This window comes from Papio anubis, chromosome 3 (assembly GCF_008728515.1).
Source record: "Papio anubis isolate 15944 chromosome 3, Panubis1.0, whole genome shotgun sequence".
NCBI lineage: Eukaryota > Metazoa > Chordata > Mammalia > Primates > Cercopithecidae > Papio > Papio anubis.
This window is the reverse complement of record NC_044978.1, coordinates 13358125-13370824: the sequence shown is the minus strand read 5'-3', so window position 1 is coordinate 13370824 and position 12700 is coordinate 13358125.

Genomic DNA, 12700 nt, shown 5'->3' with positions numbered 1-12700 from the left:
TGCCAGTTGATTATAGTCAACATTTTATTTTTTGTGTCTTGTCTGTAGTGCATTAAGGATTTTCTGAAGGTGAGCATATTAGATTTTAAAGGTTAGATTTTAAAGCACTTACCAGGCATGAGTTACCTGATCTAATGAGTTACCTGATCTAATCTCTAGCCTAATCATCCAGTACTTAATTTTTTATATTAGTTCCTGGAACATTATTTCCTTACTTTGCAGCAGCATTTATAGCTCTTGCTGCCCCTTGGGAATATATATATATGTGTGTATATATATGTGTATATATGTATATATGTATACACACTATATATATGTGTTTCATGTTTGTCAGTTTCATGAGTGAGAAGGCTATGTTTATCTTGTTCACTTTACTATAAGACACTACATATTTGCTGAGTAAATTGAATTAATAAAAAGCAAAAAATGAGTGTGATTAATAAATTTTAGTTATATTGGCTTACACAGGTATTTTGTCTCATGTAAGAGAGGCATTTCAGGACATTCCATGACAAATTTTCAGAGGATAAACGAACTGGATTTCTACTGTAAAATGTTATCTCCTAGTTGTAACTCAGTGATAAATGTTTAACATTAATGGTAAAGGGAGGCATATGGAGTAGTTTATATTTGAAAAGTATTAGGCTAAGGACAATCATAAGTCCTCATGGATTAATGTCTTTTGCCATTTTTTACATTTGTAATAGACAAAAGGAAATGTGGAAAAGTTTATGAGATATTTGTATATAGTTTACTGAATAATATAAAGCATGTGCCTCTGTAACTACTACTCAGATCAGCAGTTGGAACAATACCATTACTGCATGCTTCCTCCCTATACCTCTTCCGGATCACAACCTGTTACCTTTTCACTGTCTTCACTTTTGTGTTAGCTATTTTCTTGCCTTTTTTGAAAATTTTACTACCTGTGTTGCATCCTATCAGCTTTACTGCCATCATGGACAATAGAAACATCTCAGTGGCTTACAAAAACAAATGTATATTTCTTGCATCAATAGGGGCTTAGGATATACTCCTCACATCTCTTCATTCCAGATTCCAGGTTGAGAGAACAGTTCCTTTTGCGATGCCAAAGGGCAGTTAGAACTGTTGGGAACTCTTGGAGCCTCTGATTGAAGGTGACAAGCATCATGTCTACTCCTTTAATTGACTCAAGCAAGTTACATGGCAAAGCCAAGAAGTTGAAGGGTTGGAGAGCTAGATTCCATAGGGAAAGAGCACAAGTCACATGGCACTTAGTAATACTCTTACAGGAAAGGAGGAGGGAATTCTTAGAAATACAAGTTATCACACATTCCTAAGCCATATAGTTTAGTTTGGTTTGGTTATGAACATAAGTATAATCTTATCATAAGAATTTTTGGTCTTCCTGCTTTGGCTCAACATTAAGAGTTTCATTTATGTTTTTGTGTGAAGGTGTAGTTCATTTTCATTGTTTAGCAGTTTTCATTGTAGTATAGTCATCCATAGTAGGCATCCGGAGTAGGCATAATTTATTTACCTGTTCTGTTGACAGACATGTGCTCTGAATATTCTTGTACAGGTAGCCTGGTGTATGTGTTTCTCTAGGAAAGGGATCTTCACATTTTGTTGCTTGCATAGCACATCAAAGATTTTTTTTTAAACTTTCTTAAATACTGAAAAATTTTCATCTTGTTATAGAATGTAATTTTTGGTACATTGCAAATATTAACATTTTAAAGTACAAACTGCACATTATTTTTTTGCATTACTTTAAAAATGTATCTAAATGTATCCAGTAGAATATAGTATTTATATGATTTGATACAATCATTCATTCTCTAATGAACAAATTCTTCCTTAATGGTCAAAGTTCTTATTTCTTTTTCAAATCATATATACATGTCTCTAGCAAAATTTTGTCCTAATGGGTAATACTCTAGAGAGTGCTATTTTCAAGTCTTTTATTGATAACTCTACCACATTTCTTTGTAACAAAAATGTGCATGTAAATTGAAATTGATCTTTTACAATTTCCTCTGACTCCAATATTCTAAGTTCTAAGGGTTTAAAAGTTATTCTGGAGTAAGTTAATTCTGCGACTATCAATAGTACACAGTTGATCAAAACAAGTATATTAGAAATGTGATAGATACTCATAACTCTTGATGAGATGGAATTAGATATGGGAGGGGATAATTTATGTTGCTTTTATTAAGGGAATTATTAAATTATTTATTTGTCCCCAAGGTTTGATGCCTTCTGGCAACGCACCATAGCAAGATTCTGGATGAGGTGAGGCTTTCTGTTGTGAAAGGGGTGATGGAAGGAAAGAACCTCAAGCCTGGGTGCATTACCAGCCAGATCACTTTAGAAGTACGCATGAGAGCAGAGCTGATTTCCGTACAGCTGTCTGTCACCATGCACAAAGTTCCATGTTCCTCCTAATCGAAGACCACTGCTCTAGCATACACATCTAAGATTGGAAATTCCTAAGTCTTGTGGAATTCATATCAACGTCTTTATATTACCAAACTTTCCCAAAGTGGTTTTTCGAAGTATGAGTTCTCTTTGCCTCAATTTGGGTTTGCAGACTTTAGTTTTTGCCAAACTGGTGAATATCCAGTGGTATCTTATTTTGGTTGTAACTTACATTTCTCTGTTTGCAAAAATGAGAAACTTCTATTCATGTTTATTGTTCATTTGAATTTCTTTCTTAGGTGCCTGTTCAAGTTTTACCCATTTTCTATTTGTCTTATTGATTTGTAGGATTTCTTTATATACTCTCAGTTTGAGTCTTCTAGCTTACCCTTTCACTTTTGCATGGTTCCTTTTGATCAATCAAGCTGCTTATTATAATCAAATGTATTAGGCTTTTCTTTTATTTAATAATGCTCTTTTAACCATTCTCCCAGCTATCTATGGTGTTATGAAGCAGAAAATCTCTTAGTTTTGAAGTCAGAATATCTGGGTTTGGATTCTGGTACGGACACTTTCTAGCTATGTGAAATTGGCTAAGCAATGCTCACTAGAGTAAGTTGTCTAAGCCTTATGTTTGATATTAATTGTTTGTGCCTGGCATTATTATGTGTGCTTTGCATATATTAAACTCAATGCTCACAACAACCCTATGAGGTAGATACTATTATCATTCCCATTTTAAAGAAAAAGAAGCTAAGATCAAGATAGGTGAGTAACTTGCTCCCTGTCAGTGTGGTAGGTAGTGGTAAAGCCAATATTCAAAGCCTGGCACCTGCACTAGAGCCTGAACTCTCCTCCATACAGACTGTGCTTCTTCCTCAGAAACATGGGAATGAGAATACCTTTCTTTTAGAATTGCTGTGAGCAAAAAAATATGCATGGGAAAGGACCTCCCAGCATTTTTAGTACATAGCAGGCTTTTGTTATTTCTGTGAAATGTAGGGGAATTGAGGAAACAGAACCGAACAGAACACAAACATTAAAGTCTCTTTGAAAAGTCATATGTATTTTTTTAACAGATAATTGTAGAGCAAATTGAATAATTCTTTTACCTTGTTCAAACCAATGAGTCTTCAGTATCTTTAATGTAGGAGACAGATGTTCTCTGAACAACAGACTTAGTATTTTTCTGGTAAGAATGGAAAAAAATCAATTTCTTAGCTCAATCATATACATTAATTTCTTAATGATCTTGAAAAGTATAGGAAAATATACCCTCATTTTAACCATGTGGCCTAAAAAGGGCCAGAGAAAACAAATAATAAAGCTTTGAATGGAAGTTGGTGTGAAAGACAAAATTCGCCAGACAATAAAGATAATTTTACTCTGGATATTACAATAGGGAGAATTTTCATTTCCGCAGGAGAATGTGTGAAAGAAATGAAGGAGGCCTGGGGTTTTAGAGAGGCAGGTAAACAAGGGAGTCAAGGGAAAGGATGCGGGGGCTCAGTTCTTGGATATGCCAAGGGAGGTGGTTCCTTGAAGTTAACTGTTTCTCATAACATAAAAGGTGGGAGGTTTTTTTGTTTGTTTGTTTGTTTTTAGCAATTACTTTTTCCTGGGAGCACAGGGCTCTGGAAATTTTCAACATTGTCACTGCCTTTAGGAAAGCTAAGAAAAACACAGAATCCTCTACTGTAACAGCAAGGCTATGGGTCAGTAGCCAGGCAGTCACAATGGTCAAAGCAAGTGTGTAACAAACCTAATCAAGAGCCTAATCCCCCGAAGAGAAGAGGAACCCAAAATCTGAAGTGATTTATAACTTTAACTTAAAGATTGATAGTTCAGTGGCCACCAACCCCCCGCTCTTTGCACTTGATTGTAAATCAAGAAATTCAATTAAATATTTGCACAGCATGTTTTTTTTTTCTAGCAAGTTCTTTATTTTAATTTTAATTTGAAATCAGTGCATTATATTAATAACTCCATTGATCGTTTGTCTACTTAACAATCTTTGATGATCTTTCCAATAGTGAAATGATCCTATAAAACCATTGACAGGTTCTAAGATTTTTCCTTTGTCTACCCATCCCTACTAACTAGAAATACATTTCTGGGAAGTAGTCTAACAATAATTTCAGTTTTGAAAAAGGTGTTGGATGGTAAGGAGACTATAGTGTTTAAAGGCCTTTATTGATCTTTTTATAGATTTACTGGAAGTTGAAAACTAGCACAAAGAGGTTCCCTGTAACCTTCACCTAGTTCTCCCTCATGGTGATATCTTACTAACTATAGTTCAGTATCAAAACATAGAAATTGCCATTGGTACAGTTAATAGACTATTCAGATTTCATCCATTTTACATTGTTCATTTGTGTGTGTTAGTATCTTTAATAGGCCGACACTGCTTATACTCTGGAGTGGAGTGTGGTAATACAGACAGTTCTTCAAAACACTTTACACTTTCTTGGGAGGTTTTTGTTTTGTTTTGTTGTTTTGTTTTGTTTTGTAGTTTGGCCTCAATTCTCAGCCCTGCCTTTAAGATTTCTCCACTTGTCTTAGAGAGTCAAGAATTAAATATTGCCACTGCAGTGATTGTTAATTAAAGAATGAATATATTAACGTGGGTTGGAGGCAGGGGGATAACATGTCGCTTGTCACATTGAACCAGCTAGTTAGAATTCTCCAGATGGATGCAAAGGCCTAGGAAGCTTAAGTTCCTAGATAGCAGAGAATCTTTGCCATGCATGAAAACAATAAGGAACATCACTACCTGGTTGGAATTGCCAAATTTGGCCAGGGGGATCAGTCCTTTCAAATCTAAGTCTCTGTGTTGGTCATTTTCCTTCTAGCAAGGAAGATCCATTATTTAAGAGGTATACGATCTCCAGGAAAACCTATGAAAGATCTGTCAGTATCTTTTGTGCTTTTATAACACACTCATAACACACACATAAAATTACAAATAAGTTTCACAAAATACACTTATGAGGATATGCTCATTTATTCTTTCATATCGTTTTTCAAAAAATTGGTGGTCATTACCTGGTAAATCAATTTCAGGACCCCTTGTTTAAAAGAAAAGTCAGTTCAAGCAGTAGTAAGAAATGTTAGGTTGGTGCAAAAGTAACTGCGGCTTTTGCCATTAAAAGGAATGATAATAAGAGCCTAAAAGTTTTCATAATAAGAGCTGCAATTTAGGTGATTTTCCGAGAAAATGACCAGTCATAACATTCTTGGGATTCATTCAGTATTCAACACATAGTTATTGTGCTCCTATTTGCTAGGCATTGTTCTAGTAGAGCAGTGACCAAAGCAGGAAAAAAAAATTGTCTAATGGAATTTACAGTCTAGTAGGGAGAATATTTAACAGACACGTGAGAAAGTAAAGCATATTTCATGTCATAGGATGTAAGTACTATGAAGAGAAATAATTAGGGAAGGGAGATAAGGAGTACTGGGATGCTAGCTTAAGTAAGGTGGTCATGGCAGACTTCTTCAACAAGGTGATATCTGAAGGAGATGAGAGATGAGAGAGAAAACTGCAGGGATATTGGGTGGAAGAGAAATCATGGCTGAAGGAATAGCAAGAGCCAGACCTTGAGGCAAGACAGATACTGGAGAATTCGAAGGATAGGACAGTGGAGTTATGATTCAAATGCAAAACAACAGGCTCAGGACATTGAGCTCAAGGTCAGACTTAGAGGGTCCTGAACAAAGGTCTAGCTGACTCCAAAGTCAGTGCTCTATTCGTTACAAATAACTACATGTGCTAGTGACTGCTCATCTACTATGTGTCATTATCCACACTCTTGCTCTAAGTATTTGATGGCCATCTAACGTTTTCTGGTTAAGTAAAGGAGTCAAATTGCCCTTGCTAGAAATCACATTTAAAAGGAAACTGTCAACAAAAGAAAGACACTCGGGACTACAAACTTTTCAAAGATTAGTAAGAGGCAAATATGTCTAGTGCATTACTGTTTCAATTAATTAAGTGATTAGTGAGATAGCACTGGAGAATCAATTTCTCTATAAATGAAATATTTTTTAACCTAGTGTAAGCAGTAAAGTCACTAGAGAGGAAAGTAATTTTTCCAGTTTCTTGCTTTAAAAATGTCTTTATTTATGATAAAAAGTGATAGCATCAGAGAGTCTTTGGCATGGCACTATGCACTGTGTAGACCCGATACCCTGAAGCTTTGTATTTCATGTTACCTTTATGAGGTGGAACTTCTTCACACTGGCAAGATAAGTGCTTTTGAAAAGATTGGAGAAAAACAGTATAATCATTATAGTGGTTTTTTCCCAAATGGGTTTTTGTTTGTTTTTATTTAGTTAGTTAATTAGTTTTGCTCATAACTGGTCCTTTGGTGCCCTCTGGTGATATAGCTGATGAAAACAAGTACTAGATCTCTCATTCTCTCTCTCACACTATATAGTATTGCCATCTAATGTACACAATTTACAACACCAAAATGCATAAAGAAAAATTACCCACAAGAATAATTGTACACTTACCAGTTTATTTAGTCTTGCCTCACATAAAAATTGCTAAAAGTTTTGAGTTGAGAGCGGTAATGTAAGAGAAAGCAATCTCTAACTTTGTGAGGGTTTTTTTGTATGTGTTTTTTTACTTTTTGAAACATGAGACAACTTCTCACTCTGTCACCCAGGCTGCAATGCAGTGATGCAATCTGCACTCACTCCGGCCTGGACCTCCCAGGCTCCAGTGATCCTCCCATCTCAGCTCCTTGAGTAGCTGGGAACACAGGAATGCACCACCCCACCCTGCTAATTTTTATATTTGTAGAGATGAGATTACACTCTTGCCTGGGCTGGTCTTGAACTCCTGAGCTCAAGTGACCCACCCGCCTCAACCTCCCAAAGTGCTGGGATTACAGATGTGATCCACTGCACCCAGCAGCGATGTCTAACTTCATAAACTGAGACTACGCTAAAAAATCCATGGCAAGGAAAAAAAAATTTAAATCTCTAATAGACTAACAGAAATCAATCAGCCTTACCACTTCTCTGTGCATATTGCCAGTAAATCTCCTTTCATTGAAACAAGGCAAGTAAATTAAAAATGGTGAATAACCCACTGATTGAAAGCATGGTATTTTTTCTGGGCAATGTGAACTACAAACTGGTTGACAACAGGAAACAGTATGGCCCTACACTACATGATTTTCCATCATTAAAACTATGGAAATCTTGTCCTTGTCCTCATGTGTTAGATATTTCTCTAATAGTGTACAGCTGGATTTTTAAAATCCAATCTGGTAAGCTATTTAAATTGGTGGTTATAGTGATTAATAATGTATTTGGGCTTGTTTTGCCCCTCTTATTTGTATATAATGCATTTTTTGTACTTGTTTTGTTCATCTTGTTTTATTTTTAACTGAATCTTTGTTTTTATTTATTTTGTATTCAATGATTTAAAAATTTTTATGTTAACCTTGAAATGTTGTCATGCAGATTTAACCAATTCTTAAGCTACTGATTCTTACTAGTTAAAAATGTAAAGCATTAAGAATGTGAGCTCCATTAGAGCTGGGATTTTTGACTTTGTCCACTGCTGTATTCCCAGAGTCACAGGATCTTGGGGTGTCGCTTTTCCAGCCAGAAACCTCTGTGGCTGGTGGTGCCTTTGCCCGAGTTTTGCTCAGGCCTGCTGGGCTCATTCTGCCCACTTGGCCTAGCAGGCTATGCTTGACTCACATTGCTGGCCTGGATCCCTCACCTGCCAAGGGCAACCCAGGCCCAGAGTGTTGAGTGGTGTGTGAGCAAGCCAGTGTGGGATTCAGTCACTGTGCACACTGAGGTATGCCAGCTGCAGTAGCATGGACAGCTCCAGGTGCTGGCAAGGGTCCTGACTCCCTGCAAGACTGTGGCCAAATGAGGCATACCACAACCATCTTCAATGGCTGTCACTGGGGAACATGGTGGTATCCGCAAGCTTGGAGATGCCAGGAAATGCAGAGCCCCAGTGAGGGCCTCAAAGCCCTGGCTTGAGAGCTCCTAGATATAGGCTCCTTGAAAGGCTGCAGTTCTTCTCTTTGTCTCTCTTCTTTCCTTCTTGTTGCCTGCAACGTGGTGAGCAAGGGGCATGTTTCAGCCCCTCTTGTGTTACAGCTCTTTCAGCCCTGCCATATTTGGTGGTTCCTGAGTTCTTGTCCCAGGTCCAGAAATAATGAGGTATGTGGACAAGTGGAGAGTGAGCAAGGCAAAGAGGTGCTTAACTAAGTGACAGAACAGCTCAGAGGAGACTGCAAAGGTAGCTCCTCTCTGCAGGCATGTCAACCTGTTGTCTGCAGCCTTCAGTGGAGAGGAGGCCCAGAGTTGGTAGCTCCTATCCACAGGCAAGTTGTCCCATCCTCTACCCAAGCCTGGCTGAGTCTGGGGTTTTTATGGGCTTTAGAGGGGAGGAATTGCATGCTAACTGGTCCATGGGCAGCCATGGGCAGGCCCGGAAAAAGCACCATAAGTTCTGTATCCAGTCTGCAGAACTGATAACCTGGCCCCCAGGCTTCAGTCTGTCCCTGGCTTGAAGGTGTGGCTTCACTGGGAGGCCTGCTTCTTTGTGCCCAGGAGGTTGTCTACCTCCTGCCACCATCAACCTGCCATCCACAGTGCCCACAGTGCCCAGGCTGTTTGTGCCAAGGGGCATGTGCAGGCCCTGTGCTGAACTGCTCTCAGCCCCTCTAAGCCTCCCTCCTGTGCTTGTCAGTGCCCAAAGTCAGGAGGGGGCTGAGGTGGCAGGGGGCTGGCATGTCAGCATTGCCTCAAGCACACACACACCCATCTGAGTTGTAACAGCACCCAGGCTTTTCTGCAACTTTACTACAAAATAGGAGCAGGTGCCAGAAGCAGGGAGAGGCCAGGCATTGGGAGCAGCAATTCCAACCTGCAGGAGCAGGAGGGTTTCCTGGGCTCCAGAGAGCACAGGTGTTGAGAATAGGCCCCCAAAATCTGGCCATAAACTGGCTATAAACAAAATTACTGTGGCACTGTCACATGTTTGTGATGGCCATGATGCCCATGCTGAAGGTGTGGGTTTACTGGAATGAGGGCAAGGAACACCTGTCCCACCCAGGACGGAAAACTGCTTAAAGGCGTTCATAAGCCACAAATGATAGCATGAGTGATCTGTGCTTTAAGGGCACGTTCCTGCTGCAGATAACTGGCCAGGCCCATCCCTTTATTTCGGCCCATTCCTTTGTTTCCCGTAAGGATACTTTTAGTTAATCTATAATCTATGGAAACCATGTTTATCACTGGCTTGCTGTCAATAAATATGTGGGTAAATCTCTGTTCGAGGCTGTCAGCTCTGAAGGCTGTGAGACCCCTGATTTCCCACTCCACATGCTATATTTCTGTGTGTGTATCTTTAATTCCTCTAGCGCCACTGGGTTAGGGTCTCCAAGACTGAACTGGTCTCAGCAAGTGGCGGCCAATGTGGAGGCTCGAACCCAGGTCGAAGGGTCACCGAAGCGACGGTTGGAGAACATGGAACTAAGTTGGAGGACACCTGAGTACTTTAAGCAATCCCCATGGTGAGTAAGAAGGAGAGCTTAGAAGCATCACGGTAACAATGGGACAAGTGTGGGCTCTGGTTCGTTCCACCTTGGAACCTTTCCACACTGATGATGAGGAGGAAGGAGAGTACAATGAAGTAACAGAAGAAGTAACAGAGCAGGTTTGTTTGCCAGCTAAACCTAAAGTGGCAAAGGAGGGAGAGGTTCATCCCTACCCTTCTGCACCCCCTCCTTATTTTGAAGAGAAAGAGTGGCCTGACCCTCCAGATCTTTCTTTTCCAGAGGACACTGGGCAAAAAGTGGTTGCCCCAGTGACTGTTCAAACAGTGCCTCAAGCAATCGCTCTCAGTTCTATTCAGGTGGGAATTCAGCAAGCTAGAAGAGAGGGTGATTTAGAGGCTTGGCAGTTCCCTGTTAGAATACACCCCCGAGATCGACAGGGAAATATTATAGCTACATTGGAGTCTTTTCCTTTTAAATCACTCAAAGAATCTAAACAAGCTATTAATCAATAGGGACCAGGTTCTCCTTTTGTAATGGGACTGTTAAAGAATGTTGTTGTTTCCAGTCAGATGATTCCTACTGACTGGTGTGCTCTTGCTCCAGCTTGTGTAACTCCTGCTGAGTTCTTACAATTTAAAACTTGGTGGGCAGATGAAGCTTCCATTCAGGCTGCTCCCAACGTCTAGGCCCAACCTCAAATTAAAATAACTGCAGACCAACTTTTGCGGGTCGGTGGCTGGGCTGGTTTAGATGCACAAGTGGTCATGCAGGATGATGCCATAGAGCAGCTTAGAATAGTGTGCATTAGAGCTTGGGAAAAAATCACTTCAGGGGAGAAAAATACCCTCCCTTTAGTGCTGTCAAACAGCGACCAAAAGAACCATATGTGGATTATATAGCTTGGTTACAGGAGTCTCTTAAAAAGGTGATTGCAGATTCAGCTGCTCAGGATACAGTGTTGGTTTTAGTTTTGATAATGCTAATCCCGAGTGCCACGCTGCTCTGTGACCTATTAGAGGGAAAGCACATTTAGTTGATTATAACAAGGCCTGTAATGGTGCATAAGGCTACTCTGCTAGCCCAGGCAATGGCAGGACTGAGAGTGGATAAAGGAAATACTGTGTTTCCTGGAACTTGTTTTAACTATGGGAAGCATGATCATACTAAAAAAGAATGTAGAAAAAAATCAGTGAGTCAGGCTGCCGGATAGGGGAAGAAAGAAAACTGCTGAGCCTGAAATATGTCCAAAATGTAAAAGAGGAATACACTGGACTAATCAGCGTCACTCTAAATTTGATAAAGATGGGAACCCAATTTCAGGAAACGCCATGAGGGGCCCATCCCAGGCCCCATTCAAACCTGGGGCATTTCCGGCTCAAGCCATTCCCTCACCGATGTACAACGTCTGTTCCCCAACACAGCCAGTAGTGCTGCAGTAGATTTATGCTGCACAAAAGCTATGGGCCTTCTGCTGGGGGAACCCCCGCAAAAAGTTACAACAGGGGTATGTGGACCCTTGCCAGAGGGGACGATACGATTACTTCTAGGCAGGTCTAGTTTATTTTTATTTATTTATTTTTTTAATTTATTTATTTTTATTTTTATTTTTTTTGAGACGGAGTCTCACTCTGTCACCCAGGCTGGAGTGCAGTGGCCGGATCTCAGCTCACTGCAAGTTCCGCCTCCCAGGTTTACACCATTCTCCTGCCTCAGCCTCCCGAGTAGCTGAGACTACAGGCACTCGCCACCGCGCCCGGCTAGTTTTTTGTATTTTTTAGTAGAGACGGGGTGGCAGGTCTAGTTTAAATTTAAAAGGGGTACAAGTACAAACAGGAGTCATTAATTCAGATTACAATGGGGAAATTCAAATTGTTATACCTACTTCTGTTCCCTGGAAAGCAGATCCAGGAGAGCGTATAGCACAGCTCCTGATTGTGCCATATGTGGAAATGGGGAAAAGTGAAATTAAACGAACAGGAGGATTTGGAAGCACAAATAAACAAGGCAAAGCAGCTTACTGGGTAAATCAAATTAATGGTAAATGTCCTACCTGTGAAATAACTATTCAGGGAAAGAAATGTAAAGGTTTGGTAGATACAGGAGCGGACATTTCAATCATTTCTCTACAGCACTGGCTGTCTGCATGGCCAATTCCACCCACTCAATTTAACCTAGTTGGAGTTGGTAAAGCCCCTGAAGTATATCAAAGTAGTTATATTTCACATTGTGAAGGGCCTCATGGACAACTTGGGACTATTCAACCAATTATAACTTCTGTACCTATAAATTTATGGGGAAGAGATTTATTACAACAATGGGGAGCACAAGTTCTAATTCCAGAACAATTATATAGCCCTCAAAGTCAATATATGATGCATGAAATGGGGTATGTCCCTGGTATGGGACTAGGAAAAAATTTGCAAGGTTTGAAGGAACCACTTCAGGCAGAAAGACAAAGTTCCTGCCAAGGTTTAGGATATCATTTTTCATGGCGGCCATTGTTAAGCCTCCAGAACCTATACCTTTAAAATGGTTAACAGATAAGCCAATTTGGATAGAACAATGGCCACTAAGTAAAGAGAAACTGGAGACTTTAGAGGGCTTCGTTACTGAACAATTAGAAAAAGGACACATAGCTCCAACATTTTCCCCTTGGAATTCTCCAGTTTTTGTAATTAAGAAAAAATCAGGTAAATGGAAAATGTTAACTGATTTAAGATCTCCATTAATTCAGTTATACAACCTATGGGGGCATC